This window comes from Cricetulus griseus, assembly GCF_003668045.3.
Source record: "Cricetulus griseus strain 17A/GY chromosome 1 unlocalized genomic scaffold, alternate assembly CriGri-PICRH-1.0 chr1_1, whole genome shotgun sequence".
In the NCBI taxonomy this organism is placed as follows: domain Eukaryota; kingdom Metazoa; phylum Chordata; class Mammalia; order Rodentia; family Cricetidae; genus Cricetulus; species Cricetulus griseus.
Window position 1 is genome coordinate 165,579,898 of NW_023276807.1, and position 20,318 is coordinate 165,600,215.

General features: G+C 44.5%; 1 protein-coding gene across 4 annotated transcripts in view; it reads left to right on the top strand.

Moving 5' to 3' along the window:
- The window catches only part of Aff1 (AF4/FMR2 family member 1), a 167,467-nt gene that overhangs the window by 19,957 nt on the left and 127,192 nt on the right, over positions 1–20,318 (top strand). The window lies entirely within an intron of this gene.

Genomic DNA, 20,318 nt, shown 5'->3' on the forward strand with positions numbered 1-20,318 from the left:
TGGGGGATTATCAGAAGTTCACGGCCAATCAGGGGCATATGCTGGGGGTGGGGGGTGGGGACGCTTGGGGAAGTGAGACTATTTTTTAGATCATCAAATTCTGCATTCAGAATACTGGCTCTTATGTCACTGGTTCTAGGAAAAACATGCATTGAGGCTGTGCCAGAACAAACATCTTTATGTGCACCTCAGTGGAAAGAATTCTCTAATACTTGACTTTTACTCCCCCCATCTTTTACCAAGCATGCTCAGTGTAGGTCTCCTTTTTTTGTAGAAAGTGGCAGGTGTTTCTTAATTGTGTTGAATGTACTTACTACCTTTGTTATGTGTGCTTGTCCTAACCAACTTTTTGATGCAGTCTTGAAGAATAATTCAGTGGACATCCCGAAATAATATGAATATGTTATTTAAACTAGCTATTCAAAACACACTTAAAAACTTTTCCTTTCTTTCTTTCTTTCTTTTTTTTAAGAAACTATGACTCACACTATTCACTTATACTTGTTGAGTAAGAGAGATTGGAGCACGAAAGCTCAGGACTTTGTCTGCTCTTCCAGCTTGTTTTCTCCTTTGGGGATAGTTGATGGAATTCAGGGTCAGGTGACTCAGCTGTGAAACTTTGTACCCTCTCCCCCACTCACCCACCCTGGAGGAATGACATGGGACCTTCTAAGACTTGATCCAAAAGTGCCCTCCTTTGTTTTTAGGGTCGTTCATAATTTTGGCTACACATAAAATTTGAATTTTTGCAAAAAATTCTTGTCCTTCATAGATTGGTTTGACTGCACTTCCAAAGATCTTTCCTAGTCCATGTCTGTAAGAATAATGGTCTATATTCTTAGCTGACATTTAAGTGATTTCCATCTTTCCCATGTAAATGAGTTTGTAAACTTGTGGCCTGTGGGGTGGATCTGGTCTATATGCGGGCTTTGGTTGGCCCTTCACAGCATTCTGAGAGAAAAATTACCTGCAGATACTTTTATCTAACAATCTAGGTCTCCATTTTTTCTTGAGAATTTTAAGTTTTAGGAACCCTGGATTTATATGTTGCATAGCCACACTAAAGTAGGGTGAATACATGTGGTTCACCACACACATTCTCTCTCTAAAAGATTTACCATTTTGTGTGTGTGTGTGTGTGTGTGTGTGTGTGTGTGTGTGTGTGTGTGTGTACTCAGGCCCGAGTATGCTGAGGCACGCTGGGAACTGAACTCAGGTCTTCTGCAAGGGCAATATGTGCACTTAACCATGAAGCAATTTCTCCAATCCCAACTGCCATGTATTGGCCCAATCAGAGAGCCTGGAGCTCAGTTGCTTGAGGTGGGGATCTCTAAGGTTCAGTACACCAGTTTGGGAGACATTTGTCTGGGTGTCTTGGTGAATGGGGATGGATGTGTCTGGGCTAAGGGATATCTGGTGATCCTATCTACAATGGGTGGAATGTTAGGTATTTTCCCCTTGGATGGTCCTTTCCTGTGTGGTGCCTGGGTGGTCCCAGTTTGTGGTCTCTCCTGGAGAGAGACCTCAGGCATTGCCTTAGGGTGAACTGAAACTTCCCACCTCCTTTCTGGTTGGTCTCTATTGAGCCTGCCATGGCAGGTGTGTACCAAGCTGCCCTGGGCCCTATATCAACCTGTTTTTGAGTCTCATGTAACCCAGGCTGGCCTATAGCCCAGGCTGGCCCTCTTGACCTTCCCGCCTTCACCTCCTAGCCCTATATGGGCTTGTATCTCCATGTAGGTTGATCAGTCATAGCTCTTTTTAGATAAGACATCACTTCTCTAGTCTGAGCCCCCAAGTGGCTTTCATCATTTGTTGTCTAGAATGTCAAATAGATAATCCCCTTAGCCTACAGGTCAACAAGACTTCTTGTCAATCACTTTGTCACTTAGCTCTAGGGAAAGCCCTGAAGCTTTCCAGTTCTCTACATCATCTGCTCAATCTCGGTACCCTCACATGCAACCCATTCAATGTCTTTTACTGTTTTGATCCATCTGTAAGTACATGTTGTTGTCATATTGTTATTATTATTGGATTTGTGTTTTAATTTTTTATTTTTTGAGACAGGGTTTCTCTGTCCTGGAATTCACTCTGTAGACCAGGCTGGCCACTGCCTCCTGAGTTCTGGGATTAAAGTCATGTACCTCTAATGCCCAGCTATCTATATTGGTTGTTTTGACTTGTCCTAAGACAGGGTTTCTCTTCTGTCCTGACTGTCTTGGCTCTGAAGTGCTAAATTACTAGCATGCATCTTAATTTTCTTTCTGTTTTTTTGAGACAAGGTCTCCCTATGTAGTGTTGGCCAGCCTGGAACACACTATGTAGTACTGAAGTTAAATGTATGCACCACCATACCCAGATAATTTTCTTGTTGATACAAAAATTTATAATTTTGTATACTTAGCTATGTGTGATATCACATGCCTTTAGTCCTAGTACTAGACAGAGGCAAGAACTCTGAGTTCAAAGCCAACCTGGTCTACAAATCAAGATCCAGGACAGTCAGGATCTCTGTTCAAGAAGATGCAGAGTTAGAAGCCAGATTTAGCCACACAGTGAGTTTGAGGCCTGCCTGGTCCTCATAAGACCCTGTTAGACCCCCGAAAACTCAAGTATCCGAGGTCCCAGGCCACGATTGCAGTCACCCCAATCACCAGGCAGATTCGCGAGCTTGCTGCAAACTGCACGAGGCTTTATTGTAATTTAACGAGCTAACCCATGTTAGCTCAGGTCTTTCACCCACCCGCCATGGCGGATGGCTAGAAAAGATGGCTCCTAGGGGCTCCCAAAAGATCCTATAGGGTAGCGTAAAGGGAGTGTCTAGGGGTACGCACAGGCTTACGATTGGTGTGCCTCCAGCCTTGGAGGGCTTGCCCTGTGTTGATTGGTCAACTGGTTGTTATGGCCCATAGGCCCTCCCAGGGTGGTTGCTATGCTCTCTACGTCATTGCTGTGAGCTTGTCCGTAAAGCACACCCAAGGTCGTAAAGCATAGTGCCACCAGCTAACTTCTGATTGGTTCCTTGTCACAAGACAGGCATCTGACTTTCTAGTGTCTAGAACAAGGTCATAGAAGCACATGTTCGACCGTTATGGCTGCCGAAAGGGAAGCTGGTTCCTTCAACCCCATGCTTCAAATCAAACAAACAAACAAACAAAAATTAAAATGGGCCTGAATAGATGACTCAAAAGCAAGTTCTGTTGCTCTTTTTTTGAGACAGGGTTTCTCTGTGGCTTTGGAGGTTGTCCTGGAACTAGCTCTTATAGACCAGGCTGGTGTCAAACTCACAGAGATCGGCCTGCCTCTGCCTCCCAAGTGCTGGGATTAAAGGAGTACACCACCACCGCCCCAGCTACTTCTGTTGCTCCTGCAAAGGACCCAAGTTTGGTCTGTAAGTCCTGTTGCAGGGATCCAATGCCACTTCTGGCATTTGATGGGTCCTGTGCTCACATACCTTCACACAGGCATGTGTATAAACATAACTTCAAATAGCCAGGCAAAGGGGCACATATCTTTAATTCTAATACCTGGCTGGCAGGGGCAGGCAGAAGCAGGCAGATCTCTGTGAGTTCAAGGCCAGCCAGGTCTACAGAGCTAATTCCATCCAGGACAGCCAGGACTGTTACACAGAGAAACCTTTAAATAAATAAATAAATAAATAAATAAATAAATCATGTCCTTGTTTTTGAAGAGGGGACTCTCTGTAAGGTTAAAAGCATGCACCACACCACTGTGCCTGGCTAATAACTTTTCTTTTTTATTTGTTTTTTTAAGATGATTAAATATAGCTGTTTGGTGGTGCATTCCTTAATCTCAGCACTTGGGAGGCAGAGGCAAGCAGATCTCTGAGTTCTAGACCAACTTGGTCTACAAAATGGTTCCAGGACAGCCAGGGCTACACAGAGAAACCCTGCCTGCCTCGTGGGTAGGGGTGGGTGGAGGTGGATACTAAAACAGAGTCTTGAACCCCTACCTCCTCCAAAAAAAAAAAAAAAAAAAAAAAAAAAAGATTAAAATGATGGATGTTAGGAAGGGGTTTTTTTTTTTTTTTTTAGACAGAACTATATTTTAGACATCTTTTAAATTTTTCTGTTTGTGTGTGTGCGTGCGCATGTACACGTACACGTGCACCACAGATGTGTGTAGTGGTCAGAGAACAGTTTGCAGCAGTTGATTCCTCCTTTCTGCTATGTGGGTTTCAGGGTTGTCAGGCTTCTTGACTTTTCCTTACCCACTGAGCCACCTCTCGGGACCCCCAGGTGCCTTTTAGACTCTAGCCTTTAGAGGGAAAGGCTAACATTGACGAGGACGAATGGGTGTATGAGTAGCCAGTTCAAATTCAAGCCACATTCTCATTCTCCTTACCTTTGAATTGTGCTATTTTGACTGGACTTTCTGATTGATGTTTTCCTCCTCACTGAAGCAGAACCTTAGTCTTTTTTTGGGGGCGGGGTGACTTTATTTCACTCAGGAGTTCAATTTTCTTACCCTTTTTAAATCAATCGCCATGACATCTCATTTTCTTCTGTGACTCTTAAAGGGAAAGTTAACATGGGGTTAGCTCGTTAAATTACAATTAAAGCCTCGTGCAGTTTTCAGCAAGCTCTCGAATCTGCCTGGTGATTGGGGTGACCGAGAACGTGGCCTGGGACCCCGAATACTTGAGTTTTCGGGGGTCTAACAATAGCATGTGCAAAATTATATTCTGGGATTGGGTTCCAGGTATGACACTGGAACCAGAATGTAGCTGAGAGATATTCAGGAAATATTTGTTTCATAGCTGGGGAAAGTAGATTTTATTTCAGAGTCTCCTACAAGATGGTTGGGGTATGATTTAATAATCTCCATGAAGGGTGGTGCTTGCCAGTGCATCAGATAAGCTTTTCAGTGTTTGAGGGATTGCCCTGATCTGGTCAGTGGTCTCCCTCCTGCAGAAAGCTGCTGACATCACTGTGTGACTCTGCTAATTGAGAGGCATGCCCAATTACAAGGTGTTAAAGCAGATTAGCACCTGTCACTCAGACAGACTCTCCCAGGGTGAGTAGACAGGGGACTGAAGTCCTTTACTGAAGAGATGAATGGTCTTTGACAATGTTTTTTTGTTTGTTTTGTTTTTTTTTTCCTTGAAATTAATTGGCTTGGGCATTGTAAAGAACTCACACCTGGAAATGGGAGTATGAAGGTTCCAGAGTTTTCCAAGTGATATGGTTTCCTGCCTAATTTACAAGCATCATGCTCCTGCTGGTGCAGAACATGGTTTTCCAGTGTTAAAGAAACATGTTTGTAATTGGCAGGTTCCTGTTGTTGTCCCATGCAGCTTTACATGAGTCAGCCTAGCCTGATGTGTTTAGAAAAGTTTGATTCCGGGTTTATCTCAGATAGGAGGGAATCATTTTTAGAATTGTTTCTTGAAAGGGTCAGTTAATTTGGTGTGTGTGTGGGGAGAGTAAATTGTAGGAATTGAAGTAGAGATTGATTTCCCACTAAGATTATGTAACCTCTGCTCACAGTTGTGATGGGACACCGTAGGCAGGAGTCTGTGGGGACCTCTTCTCTAACATAGTTAGGAAGGCAGATTGATTTATTGGTTTTTAGAGCTCTGTTAAAGCCAGGCTAAGGGGGATCATTTATATAAAGTGCTTGTCCATATGCCTGGAACATCTTAAACTCTTCCACTCAGGTGAAGGTGGAGATGGGAGTTTTACAGCTACCTTCATTCTCTTTCAAAGGGGAGGTTTTGGTTAGAGGTCAGACCCTAGGAAGAAGGCGGTTCTTCTTCTCCAGGAACCGCTTCAACGGGGAGGAGATCCACTAGGAAAGGGACTTTAAAACAGAGGCGCAGGCCACAGTGCAGTTATTGCTACAGCTTCCCAGACTACTGCCATATACTCTGTAAATTATTCTTCCCAAACAAACAAGACACACAGCAGGTGGTAGCCCAATGTATGTGTTCACTTAGCAGGTTTTACTGTGGTCTATTTCACCTCTAAGAATGACTATGTGGGGCGGGTGGGAGTCGGGTGTTAGTGGTACATGTCTTTGATTCCAGCTCTGGGAGGCAGAGGGTAGGTCTCTGTTAACTCAAGGACAGCCTGATCTACAGAGTGAGTTTCAGGACAGCCAGAGCTACACATAGAAACTCTGTCTTGAAAAACCAAAAACAAGTAAACAAACAACAAACAAATAAAAAGTGCCCATTTGCCCTAAATCACACAAAGAACTAACCACAAAGACATTCTTCCTGGTCTGGAGAGATGGCTCAGTGGTTAAGAGCACTGGCTGTTCTTCCAGAGGTCCTGAGTTCAATTCCCAGCAACCACATGGTGGCTCACAACCATCTGTAGTGAGATCTGGTGCCCTCTTCTGGCAAGGAGGCATACATGCAGGCAGAACTCTACATTCTTCCCTGTAACAAACTTCATTGAGGCATAATTTATACCCTTTAAAGTGTACAGGCTAAACACTTTCAGCCCAATTTTATTCTTTAATATTTAATTTTATGTATATGGATATTTTGCCTGCTTATATGTATATGTACTATGTGCATGCCTAGTGCCCATGGAGACCAGAAGAGGGCCAGTGTCGTTAACTGTTGAGCTACATCCCCAAGCCCATGACAGTCCACTTTTAAAACATGTATTCATCACTAATAGACAAAGTTACTTTTTTGTAGTTAACCCTGGTATCTCCTTCCTTACCTATTAATGATATTAAGCACTTACCAGCTTGATATGGTTGTCTGTACTGGGCAGTTCATACAAATGTGCATGTGTATTGTAGCATGTATTTATTTCATCCTTTTTTTATTGCGAAACAATATGCCGTTGTCTGGTCAGATGTCTTCTTATTTTTATTTTTATTTTTTATTTATTTTTTTGTTTTGTTTTGTTTTGTTTTGTTTTTCGAGACAGGGTTTCTCTGTGGCTTTGGAGGCTGTCCTGGGACTAGCTCTAGTAGACTAGGCTGGTCTTGAACTCACAGAGATCCACCTGCCTCTGCCTCTGCCTCCCGTGCTGGGATTAAAGGCATGTGACATCAACGCCCCGCTCAGATGTCTTTTTCTTACTGTTCACATTTAGGTTGTATTTTCTCTATTGTGAATAATGTGCACGTGTTTTTATGTGGGCGGAGGGCAGGCATTTAGGGAGGGGAATTGTGTTCTTGTAAAGCAGATGTGACCAGAATCATCTATGTATTAATCTAAGCATGCAGTTTAAGAGTCAGGAGGTTGTTTCAGGTTCATTTGCATGTGACTTGCCTCTCTGCCTTCAGCCGCAGCTGTACAAAAGCTAAAAACCGGAAGCTGATGACTTAACCTGGTCCTCTGTGTCTGTGTACTGCACACTGTCCAGGCCGCCCTATCTGCTAAGGTGTGAATGAGCAGATGGTGCGTTCTTGGACTCTGTTGGGTGCTAAGGCAGGAAGAAGTCCTTTTCTTTCTGAACAGATTTCTGTGACATGTCCTAGCCTGTGTAGTTGGCTGTGAGCTTCCTTCAGAATTCAGGAACCAGAGTTAGAATTTCAATTCCATTTCCCCCTGATTCTCACAGTTTGGGGGATATTATTTCAAATCATGACTTCTGTCTTCTGTCCTTGTATTCCTGGAAACAGTAAAGGCACATGAGGATGTGACTTGAGGCCATGGGATGCTGGGGCCGCTAGAGTTTTGGGCTTGGAAACCTTGTGAGCTTGCAGTGAAAACATTAACTCATGTCCCTGTGCACTTTCCTCTCCACTTTGGCCAACTTGTCCTAACACCTTCACTAGAGGAAGCCTCTTCCTAGCCCACAGAGAAGAGGATACTGTTTTTATTGTTGTTGTTTTCGTTTTGCTTTGGTTTTTGTTTTGTTTTTCCTGTCTTAAAAAAGATTTAAGCCAAGTGGTGGTGGAGCCCTCCAGAGGCAAAGGCTGATGGATCTTTGTGAGTTTGAAGCCAACCTGTTCTACAGAGTGATTTCCTTCTGGGACAGTGAGGGCTACACAGAGAAACCCTATCTTGGAAAACAAAGCAAAACAAAAAAAAATTTTAAAGGGGGCTGGCAAGTGGCTCAGTGAGTAAAGATGCCTGCAGCCAAGCTGACAGCCTGAGTTCAAGCCCCAAGCCCCACATGGTAGGAGAGAGCAGACTCCCCAAAGTCTTCCCTCTGACTTTGGTTATGCAGACAACAAACAAATGTAGTAACAAATGGGTTTTTGTTTGTTTTCTCCAGACAGGGTTTCTCTGTGTAACTTTGGCTGTCCTTGAATTTGATCTGTAGACCAGGCTGGCCTTGAACTCACAGAGATCCACCTGCCTCTGTCTCTGGAGATAACAAATTCTATGGGTTTGGGTTCTTTTCCCAGTGGACACACAAATAAACATTGGGTGTGCCATGGTGTGGCACACACCTTTAATCCTACCACTCAGCAAGCAGAGAGACTGGCAGATCTCTGTGAATCCCAGTCTAGGCTGATGGCCCATGGAGAGAAGTTCCAGGCCAGTTAAAGCCACATAGTGAGACTATCTCAAAATGAATACAGAATAAAGAAATTGGTATAAAATAGACTGCGTATGGCCGGCCATTGGTGGCGCACACCTTTAATCCCAGCACTTGGGAGGCAGAGGCAGGTAGATCTCTGTGAGTTTGAGACCAGCCTGGTCTCCAGAGTGAGTGCCAGGATAGGCTCCAAAGCTACACAGAGAAACCCTATCTTGAAAAATTAGAGAGGTAGAGGACAGCATATATTTATTTAGTCAGGGTGTTAATAGATTATTATAGTAAAGTAAACATGACTTATTAAAACAATCAAAAGAGGAAGATATGACAGAGCTTCACTTTGTAGTCTTGGCTGGCCTGGAGCTGGCTATGTAGACCAGGCTGGCCTGGAATTCAGAGATCAGCCTGACCCCCACCTACTGGGATGAAAGGCATGTACTGCCACACCTGGCCCTTAGAAGCTTTTGAAGTTGCTAGCATCTTGACTCGAGCATCTGAAGCTCACACACTGCAGTAGGTCTCCAGCATCAAGTCCTGTTTTGGAGCATGCATTCTGCTTTTGGTGGGATGAGGGCACTGTCTGCTTGAGGACACTTGTGGAAGGAGGTATGTCCCACATCATGTATCTCTTTGCTTCCTATGGGCCTTGACTGCCTTCTGTACAGGGGGTGGGGTGGGGGTGGGGCGGGGGTGGGGCGCTCCTAGGCAGTGGGCAGCTTTGCTCCTCACCCCAAGGGTTTGTTTGACATTGTCTGTAACTGGTTAGCCTTGGGGAGCATGGAAGGCCACCACCAAGCTTCCTACAGACACACTGGACAGCCGCAGCCCCAGCTTGCTGCCAGCTTCAGATGTCAGTGCCCCAGGCTGAGAAGTCCTGCGATTTTATTGCCTAGTTCCTGAAGAACAGAAGTTAACTCACAAGCTGGGTCAGAGTCAAGATGAGCATAGTTGCTTACAATTTGTCTAGTTGTCCCGGAGTGTTCTGTCTGTCTCGATGGTGCTGGAGATTGATCCAGGACCTTCAGATTCACTACTGCAACTATCACCCTCAACCACATGTGTACTTTAAAAAATGTGTCCATGGATGCTTCAGTGGCTAAAGGTGCATGCTGCCTGCTAAATGGGTTTGTTACCAGAACTCACAATGTGGGAGAGAACCTGCTCCCATAAAGCTGTCCTTTGGCTGCCACAAGTGTGGCAAGCATGCACACAAAATAAATAGATAATAAATAATAATAATAAATGTAGCCAAGTTTTAAATTATATTATAGTGCTACATAGTGTTACAAATCATGGTCTTGCTATATAGCTGAGGCTGACATCAAGCTCTCCATCATTTGTCCATCTCCTAGATAATGTGTGTACCAGGATGACTGACTGGACACTGTAATTTGTTTTTGTTTTCTGAGACAGGCTTCACTGTGTAGCCCCATCAAGCCTAGAACTTTTACTAGGTCAGGCTGTCCTTGAACTCACAAAGATCTACTCCATCACTACCCCCAGAGTGCTGGAATTAAAGGCGTGTGCTGTCACACCCAGATAAATGGTATGCTTTAACTTAAAATATTTACTTAAAATAATGTCTGCTGAGTGTGGTGGTCCATGCCTCTAATCCCAGTACCCTGGAGGTAGAGGGTGGAGGATCTTTGAGACCAGCCTGTCCCAGGACAGTATGGAGGATAGAGACCCTTTCTCAAAGGCTAGCAAAGAGAAAAACAAAGTCTCCCTGCAGGTTGCCTTCCTCTTCTTGTCTACCCCTTCAGACTTCTTAGCTACTTTAGAATTCTTTAAACATTTAACATTCTTTAAAAGAAAGTTCGCAGGTAATCCTGGTGAAGGGGGCATGGGTTCCTTGTGGTGTCCACCTCAGGCGAGTGTAGCCGAAGCATTCTTTACACTGGAGAAAAATCTCTGCTTTGCCCTGAGGGAGGAACACTTGACAGCTCTGGAAGGTTAGACCCTTTGGGCTTTCTAGGGAAGCATAAAAGCGAGAGAAAGTTGTTCCAGATGGGATGCCTGTAGTGGGAAGTTGTCTCTCTGGTGGGGTTGGGGCAGACCTGCACCAGAGTGCACAGGGGTGCTCTGGGGGGGACCTATCCTTGAGATTTTAAAGCGGTTTCTCCCCTGTCTCTGATAAATAATTGGAAGGAGAGGCAATGAATTTTTTTTTTCTGACAGTTGTTTCTTACTGGGGGCTGGGACTCGTTTGCAAGTGAAAGGGCTGCAGTCGGGAGTGGTTGACATCACAATAGGCCCTGACTCTTTTCACATCAAAGTGTAAAAGAACCCCCAGGGGTGATAAATGGGGGCTGCTGGACTCTTTCCTTGTAAACAAAGCTGAGAGATGACCTCTAGGGTTTTTTTTTTTTTAATTAAAAGAAAACAGGGTTTCCTAGTGGTGAGTGCGGGGCTGCTCCTGAAGGTTGACTGTTCTTCCTGGAGGGCATCTTTGTTAAGGTTGGGGGCAGGCAGCACAGTTTCCAGGGGCCTGTCTTGGAAAAAAGCTCCCTGCCCAGGGTGGGCCAGCAGGGATCTTTTTTGTCCCTACAGTAAGGCTGGATGTGGTGGGATTTCTGATCCCTGCTGTCCTGGGAAGGTTGAGAACTCCGTTTTCCACCCTCAACATCAGAAGAAACTCCTAGCTTATGTACAGGGTGGGAAGTTTATAAAAGTGGTCCAAAGGCAATTGTGAAGTTTTCACTCCTAGATTGAGGATAGTTTCTTTTATATAGTTAGCAGGACTTTAAAGTTTAGTGTTTGGAATGACTTGTGTTGAAAGCAACATCTCCAAGGTCACTTTTTTATGGAAAACTAAGATTTGGGAGCTACTGTCCAGACTGAGGGTACATCCTCATGAAACTCCACTGCTCTTAGCTTGGCTCCTCTGTGCTACCCTGTTTAAGATTGTCAGATGGAGGCCAGAGCATCCTTTTGTGATCTGAGCAGCACTGAGCAGGCCTAGGCCAGCACTGGGCATTCTCAAGCTTGCTTGATTTTTGTAAATTGCCCTCAGTCCATGTTCCATGCTAGCTGGAAGATTGAGAAAGGAGCAGAAGTCACAGCTGGTGAGGAGCTTGGAGTTCCTGGAAGAGTGGCAGAGAAACTCATCCAGCCTAGGTGTGCTCAACCATTTCCAAGGCATCCTCATCCACCTCAAGATGAGAAAGGGTGGAAATGACAGCTAGCTAGCTATGCATATTTACTACAAGTGTAAACCTACTAAAGGCACTTTTCTTTTTAATGGGGTTTGAGCTAAAATTCATGGCATCCTAGGCAAGTCCTGTACCACTGAGTCCTAGAGTCCTAGAGGAACTAATATTTTTTGTTTGTTTTTGTTTTTTGAGACAGGGTTTCTCTGTGTAGCTTTGAAGCCTATCCTGGCACTTGCTCTGGAGACCAGGCTGGCCTTGAACTCACAGAGATCTGCCTGCCTCTGCCTCCCAAGTGCTGGGATTAAAGGCGTGTGCCACCAACGCCCGGCGAGCAACTAATATTTAATGGGCACAGCCAGATACTGCTAAATCTTTTTCACATTATTTTATTTACTTATTTTATCTATATATGAGGATTCTATCTACATGTATACCTACCCATATGCCAAAAGAGGGTATCATCAGATCCTACCACAGATAGTTGTGAGTCACCCTGGGGTTGCTGGAATTGAACTCAGGTCTCCTAGAAGAGCGGCCAGTGCTCTCAACTGCTGAGCCATCTCTCCAGCCCTCTCTGCTAAGTATTCCTAGACCTCCTTTCTTTTTTCCCTCTCTCCTTTCCCTGTTTCTCTCTTACTCTCTTTTATGCAGGGTTTCACTCTAGCCCTGGCAAGATAGATGCAGTTACATTTTATAGATGAAAAAAGGACAAATTAGTTGGTTTATATGTGACAGGCAGTTAAACTAGTTTCCCATTTTTTTTTATTGATAGACTTTGAAACAGGGTCTCATTCTATAGCTCAGGGTAACCTAGAACTCTTTGGTAATCCTCTTGCCTCAGTCTCCCAAGTGTTGGGTTTACAGGCATGAGCCACTGTGCCTAGTTTAAGCCCTGCTATTATTGGAACCCTAAGACTTCAACTCAACCCCAGCTGTACATTAGCTGCTTAGGAAAAGGAGTCAGGGAAATGCTGCACACTCTGGCTTGCCTCGAAGAAGAGATTTGTGCTGAATCCTTCTGGAGTCCACTGTCATTTCTGATACTGTTAATGAGTATTAGATAACAGGTTGTCCCTAGGGGAGCACCCAGTGAAGGCACAAAGCTGATTAGGATGGGAGGGAGCTGAGGTGGCTAATGAACCATATGGCAGGGAAAAGATTAGTTAAAGGGAGGAGGAGGTGGCGGCTCTCCTGCCTGGACCATCTCAGCTGTACACACACACACACACACACACACACACACACACACACACACACACACACACACAGTTTCACACCCATGAGATAGGGTGTTTCCAAGAGTGCTTGTGGTCTGTGCAGCCCCATGCAGGTGGCAGGTGGTGGCCTTGCATGCAGATCAATCCACCTCCCAACGGTTGCACTGTGCAGCTGTTCCTCTTTTAGACTGTCTGGCAACATCCGGCAGAGACTTACTTCCCCCAGTGGCCTCTTGATGCCTGAGATAGGAAATTTTCTAAATGTAAGGATGGAGTACTAACTTCCATGTGGGACCCAGTGTGTCAGGGGTTTTAAAAAATGCATAAAAAGCAAATGCTTTGAGGTGGTGATGCATACTTTTAATCTCAGCAGGTGGATCTCTGAGTTGGAGCTCAGGCTGGTCTAGGAGTGAGTTCCAGGACAGCCAGGGCTACACAGAGAAACCCTGTCTTGAAAACAAAACAAACAAAAAAAATTAATCACTACTAAGAGACAAAGCTGGTGGATGGACTGGGTGGTGAGTAGGTATTTAGAGCAGGTCAAAGCATCACTGTTGTTTCTTTTTGGTCTTTGAGCAACGGTAAGGACTAACTGGTCCCGTCTTACAGCCTCGGAGGAGCCACTCACTGCTGCCTCTTGGGGGGCGGGGGTAGTGACCTAAGGAACTCAAAACCAGTTAGTCTTGGGTTTGAATTCTAGCGGTCCCCACCTCTTAGGTGTGTAAACCTGGGAGAATTACCCCTCAAGTCTGTTCCTTAACTGTGCATTAAAAATAGGATTAAGCATTTGTTTTAAATCCCAACAGATGGTAGTTATGGCAGTGCATGCCTTTAAAGATCGACAACCAACAATAATAATTAAAAATTGTTATTGTTTTGAGACAGTCTCATTATGTATCTGTCACTGGTCTGGAATTCACTATGTAGACCAGGCTAGCCCAAGAACTCATGGCAATCCACCTGCCTTTGCCCTCCAAGTGCTGGAATTAAATGCGTGTGCCACTACTCCCAGCCTTAAATTATTTTTAAAAACTATTTTATATGTCTGGGTGTCTTGCCTCTGCATGTATGTCTGTATCCCACATGCATGCCTGGAGCTCACAGAGGCCAGAAGAGGGCATCAGATCTCCCAATGGGGACTGGAGTTAAATATAGTTATGAGTTGTCATGTGTGTACTGTGGATAAAAACTTGAATCTCTTTTGTTTTGTTTTCATTTTTGAGACTGGGTGACTCTATATATATGTAGCCCTAGCTGTCTCAGAACTATGTAGATCAGTTTGGGTTGTCCATAGTTCTGGGACCACTACACCTGGCCCTTTGAGCAGCCAGTACTCACCATCAATGGAGAACACCTCTCCCCCATGCAATGAAAGCCAGCTTGAATAACCAGCAGTGTGTGAAAGCTGCTTCATCATGTGGTTCTGCTAGTTGGGGGCTCAGGCTTTTCAGAGAGACTTCCATTTGTTAGGAATTTATTAGGAGCCTGGATGATTTGTTTATTATTCATACTGTGGGAATCAAACCCAGGCCTTTCAGCATGCTAGGCATTACTGCTCTACCACAGAGCTATATCTCTAAACCTTAACTACCTCTCCTAAATTTGCATAATTTAAAATCAACCAGGAGTTGGTGACACATGCCTTTAATTCCAGCACTCAGGAGGCAGAGACAGGCAGATCTCTGAGTTCTGAGTTCGAGGTCAGCCTGGTCTACAGATTGAGTTCCAGGAGAAGCCAGGACTACACAGAGAAACCCTGTCTCTAAACAAACAAACAAAAAATGGTAGATAAATTTATGAACTGATTTATCATTATATTTTATAATTCCTGTTGAAAGGTCATTGTTGTTGATTAATGTAGATAACTGTCCAGAGAAAGTAGGTGTTTGCAATTTTTCCTTTTATTTTAAGCAGGTAGAAGCACTGCTTTCCCCTCAGATTCTACATGATAGTTTTTTTCAAAGTAATAACCAGAATTAGGTTATGCAGAAACCCTGTTGTCAAAAGGGTCCAGTTGGAAAAGGCAAGCTAGGAGCCACTGAGAGTTGGACAGGCTCAGGTCTGAGGTGGGGTGCCTCAGCCCCTTTGGAGCACCTGCCAGAGCCAGCATCCCAGTACCTAAGGAGAGTGTCACCAGGCGTTTGACATGTCATGCTTCAAAGAGTTATTTTATTTTTAATCGTGTGTATGTGTGTGTGTGCAAGTCCATGTGTGCCCTCTCATGGAGAGGAGTGAGGCTGTGGAGGAAGGTTGCTTCTAATGGGTATTTCTTTGACCTTTCTTGCAAAAACAATCCAAAGTTTTTGTTCTGTTACTAACTGGGTAGCTTGTTGTTTGTGTCAAAACTTGTTACTATGGAGATAATTACTTCTTGTTGACCCAACTGTTGAACACTGTATTTTAAGGCCTGGGTATAAAATCTGCAGAATTGTGTGAGTGGTGACTTCAATGTTCTTTTAAAACTAAATTGCTTTAAAACACAGGCAAAGTTCCTAGCCATTGCCTGAAAGTTCATTTGTACTTCACTCTACAGACTAACTTGTCAATGGTATCTCATGGTGGATGTTTTCTCTGTTGTAGTCAGCATGCTTGCCTTGGGCTAATGTTCAGATCTGTGCATAGCTGTTGCCTATGTGGGACATGTTCCCCCTGTCATATAGAATTTTGAGCCTGTACCTAGGAACACTGCAGGCCAAACCCCCAGACCATAATCTGTGTTCTGTGGTGGCTTCTAGACGGTTAGAATTGATACTATCATCATTTAGCTGATGCACAATTTTGGGGTTTTCAGTGGTTATCTTGTACAGTTTGCTTGTTGACATGTTGGGATTTGCTGCCCAAAGCTCAGGTGTTCTCAGAATTACTTCTTGTTGACCCAACTGTTGAACACTGTATTTTAAGGCCTGGGTATAAAATCTGCAGAATTGTGTGAGTGGTGACTTCACTGTTCTTTTAAAACTAAATTGCTTTAAAATACAGGCAAAGTTCCTAGCCATTGCCTTCTGCAGGGCCCTTCTTCCCCATCAGTCAGTGCTCACCTAGCATTTCTTTGTTCTTGCCTGGGACTTTATCTCCTTCCCCACTAAAAAGCCCCTTTTGTATGTGCATGTGAGATCCATCAAGGCCCAACTCAGAAAACTAGAGTGGTTGATTGTACACGATACTTTTTATAGACAGGGTCCCATGTGTCCTATACTAACCTTGAACTCAGGTTAGCTGAGACTGACCTTGAACTTCTAATCCTCTGGCCTCAACCTCCCAAGGGCTGGTATTTTGTTTTGGGTTTGGCTTTTGTTGTTGTTTTTAGACAGAGTTTCTCTGTATCATTGCATGCCCTGGAACTCACTCTGTAGACCAGGCTGGCCTCAAACTCAGAGGTCCACCTACCTCTGCCTCCCAAGTGCTGGATTGGTGTGTGCTACCATGGCCCTGTGTAAGTGCTCTTATTACAGACATGTGGGGCTCCACACCTGACTTGTGCAGTGCTAGGCAAGCGTTCTACCAAGTGAGCTGCTCGCCCAGCTCTAATTTTCCTTGCTTCAGAACACTCAGTGCCCTTTGGGTTCAGGCTTAGGTGTTTTCCCCTAAGATAATCTTGAAAGTGTGAGAAACATGCAGCTTCTTTGAAATACATATAACAGCATTCAGGAGTTGTATCCTACCCCAGCAAATGCACACAGCAACTGTGAATAGAGATGCGTGTCGAATTTTCCTATGCCGTGGTCAAGGTTGCTCTCCCAGGTATAGGACACACTGGCCCATGTGCCGGGTTTTTCACTCTGATTAGGCCCCACAGATTTCTCCTAACACTTCCTTTTATCCTGCTTCACTATCTAAAAGTAAACAAAATACCGGAACAATAACAAAAAACTTGCCAACACCCAAATCTGACCTGCTTCCTTCTCGTACTACAAAGTTTTCTCATTGGTGTTTTGCCTGCTTGTATATCTGTGTGAGGGTATCCCCTAGAACTGAAATTACTGACAGTTGTTAGCTGCCATGTGGGTGCTGGGAATTGAACTTGGGTCCTCTGTAAGAGCAGTTAGTTCTCTTAACCACTGAGACATCTCTCCAGCCCTCTGTATGATTTCTTTTCTTTCTTTTTTTCTTTTTCTTTTTCTTTTTTTTTTTTGGGGGGGGAGGGGGTTTCAAGACAGGGTTTCTCTGTATAGCTTTGGAGCCTATCCTGGCACTTGCTCTGGAGACCAGGCTGGCTTTGAACTCTCAGAGATCTGCCTGCCTCTGCCTCCCAACTGCTGGGATTAAAGGTATGCACCACCAACGCCTGGGCCCCTCTGTATGATTTCTTAAAAAAAAAAAAATTGTTTTTTTTTTTTTTTTTTTTGGCAAGACCTCATAGCCTGGCTTCCAACCCTCTATGTCGTAGAGGGTTGAACTCCTGATCTTGCCCAGTCTCCCAAGGGCTGGAATTGCAGGCTTGCACCACTGTGCCAGCCCCTGTATATGCTTTGAGAGTGGCTTCACCATCCCCAGGCAAGGCTCCCCAATCTGGATTTCTGAGCCTGAGCTAGGCTGCCATCATTTCCCCTGCAATTCCCCCACCCTCTTCATGTGGGTTAGCATATCCCCATTCTCTTTCCATCCTCCCCTTTCCTTGTTAGGAAAGACCTCATTAGACTAAGATTTCTGAGATCATTTGCCTGATATAAAAGTTCAGAGGTCCATCAGGACTCATCTTCCACAAGCCCTGTTGCCTAGCTACGAAAGTCTCACAAGCCCATCTTTAGGCTTCTGCCTTCAAGTTCCATGCCTTGGCACTTGCTGTTTCTTTTATCTCTGCCCTGACCATCTGTTCCTTTATCTGCAGCCACTATCAAGAGAGTATGGGGGCTTTTAGGAATGTGTAGGAGGGACACCTCTTGCACATGTGGCCAATAGTCAGGGAAGACTTCTTGGAGGTAGAGAATTGATGCTCAGGGCTAGAGAGATGCCTCAATGGTTAAGAGCATGTACAACTCTTGAAGAGAACTAGAATTGATTTCCCAGCACAGAAACACCAGCTCTAGGGAGATCCAATGCCTCTGGCTTCCTTGGGTACCAGTATGGTTGTGCATATACTCTCCCCCATATTTATGTGTATAGTGAGGAGGGTTCTCCCTATGTAGTATGGCTGTGTAGACAAGGCTGGCCTCAAACTCACAGATTTGTCTGCCTCTGCTTCCTAAGTTCTGAGGCTAAAGGTTTGGCAATACACATACATCTCAAAACAAATAAACAAACAACAACAAAAACCTGTTGTTTTTTAGGAGTAAAAAAAAGTATGGTAGATGGGATTGTGGTAGATGGGATTGGTGGTGGTGGTGGTGATGATGGTCTAGGTAAAGGAAGTTCTGTTCATATTCCATAAAAGAGGATGAGGAGGGCAACAACACTCCCCCCCCCAAAAAAAAAAATCTCCTAGACTGTAAGGGCTCTTCTAAGGAACTGAGCCCAGTGAGCCATGCAGGGCATATGACTTTGTACTGAGCAGAATGAGCCTGAGGGAAATTTAAGTGGGTTAGTGGCTTGATAGAATTTTATTTTATTTTTGGGTTTTCTTTTCTTTGTTTTTGTTTGTTTGTTTGTTTGTTTTTAGACAGGGTTTCTCTGTAGTTTTGAAGCCTGTCCTGATGGAACTCTATGGACCAGGCTGGCCTCAAGCTCCACCTGCGTCTCTCTGCCTCTTGAGTGCTAGGCTTAAAGGTGTGTGCCATCTCGCCCAGCAGTTTGATAGGGGTTTAATTAGATGTCAAGTTTTGAATGAAGGATGGAGTTGAGCATGACATGAGGGGATAATTAAGGTCCATGAGAGGGCTGGGCGCAACCCAATGGGTTCTGCATGGTTTCCAAGGGAGTGAAAAAAGATTTGTTGGTGAGTTGAATGTGAAAAAAAACAGACATCAAGAGCAATCAATTTTTAATCCTTTGGCTTTGCCACATGGAGATGCTGTGTCATTAGGTTGAGGACAATAGAGGATAGATCAGGTAGAGGTCCCCTTTGAATACCGAGGAATGAAGCCACAGTTATGTGCCACGGTGCATATGGGGAGGTTGGGAACTACTCTGTATAGTTGGGTTGTATCTTTTCTTCTAGTTGGTGAGGTCCAGGAGTTAAACTCAGTTTTTCTGGCTTGCATGCAAGTGCCTAGAGCCAGTGAGCGGTCACTGCCCAGATACACTTTCTGAGTTTCCACAGTTGGACATCTTGTTTCTTGTCTAAGTCTGGAATTCATTGCAGCTCAGTGCTTAAGATGCACATGTATTCTGTAGAAAGTGGATCTCAGTTGTGCTGAGGTTTCCAAAGACAGTGAGAAGGTGGGAATATCCAGAAAGAGAAAATACTAACAACCTTTAGTTACAAGAAGGCTGGCAGAGTTTGGGGAACTGAAGCTGTGCAAAGTCTGGGATGCAGCTCAGTCCAGAGGGGTTCCCTACCAGGAGCAAAGATGGTGACTAAGGACATCATCTCAGCATCTCTTAAGGGCTGGCAGTCTCCCTCAATTTGGTGCATAATAAATGAATAAATAATTAAAAATGAGAGAGCTGGCTTCTCCCCTCAGAAATAGTTATTTTTGTTGTTGTTGGTTTGCCAGCTCTGTTTTTGTTGTCTATTTACTTATAGACAGGAGGATCTCATGCAGGCCTCAAACTTTGCCAAAGATGACCTTGAATTCCTGCTCCTTTTGCTTCCTCCCAGGTGCTCAGATCACACATGTTCTCCTTTTTCTTTTTTAAATCCTGGATTTAGGATGTTTTAAAATATATATTAGCATTTCTTCACAGTTCATTGTAGAATTTTTTTGTAGTCATGCTGGCTGAGATTATGGTGTTCGGTGTTCTCATTGCACTTGGTTCCTGTGATGGGCAAAGATCTCAGGAACAGAACTTTTGGTGACCTTTCAGGAGGGTTTATGCTGGGGCAGGGGGATGGGAACTAATGCTCTTGTTAAAATAAGCTGGCCAGTGGGTGGTGGTAAGCTTTGAGGAGAGATTTATGAGCAGCATCCTGTTCTGGAATCACTGCTGGGATGGAAGAGGGGGAGCAACTACTATATAAATCAGGAAGGCAGCTCCGGATATGATGTGGGCTGCTGGCAGGTCTGAGGATGACTCGCTGGTATGTTCCTCGGAACACAGGGTTGAGGAGACTCCAGGGGTCCTGTTCTTGAGTCTACACAGGGGCTAGTCTTGAGTTAGGGTGGGTCCATTTCCCTAAGGGGAAAACAGTGGAGCAAAGACAGAGACATGGTACTGTGTCCCAGAGTCACCTATAGTCTTCAGTTGCTTCCTGAATTGTGAAGAAAAGGAGAGGTGAGCCATGTGGGAGGGAGTGGGAGATTGTGTAGATTTTCCTGGGTCTTATGTTGAGCTCATCCATCTCTCCATGGATCACCTGCTTGTTCATTCCAGAGTTTGCAGACGTTCCCACTCAGTGTAGGGTATGCGTGTGAAAGCTAACATCTTGACCAGAG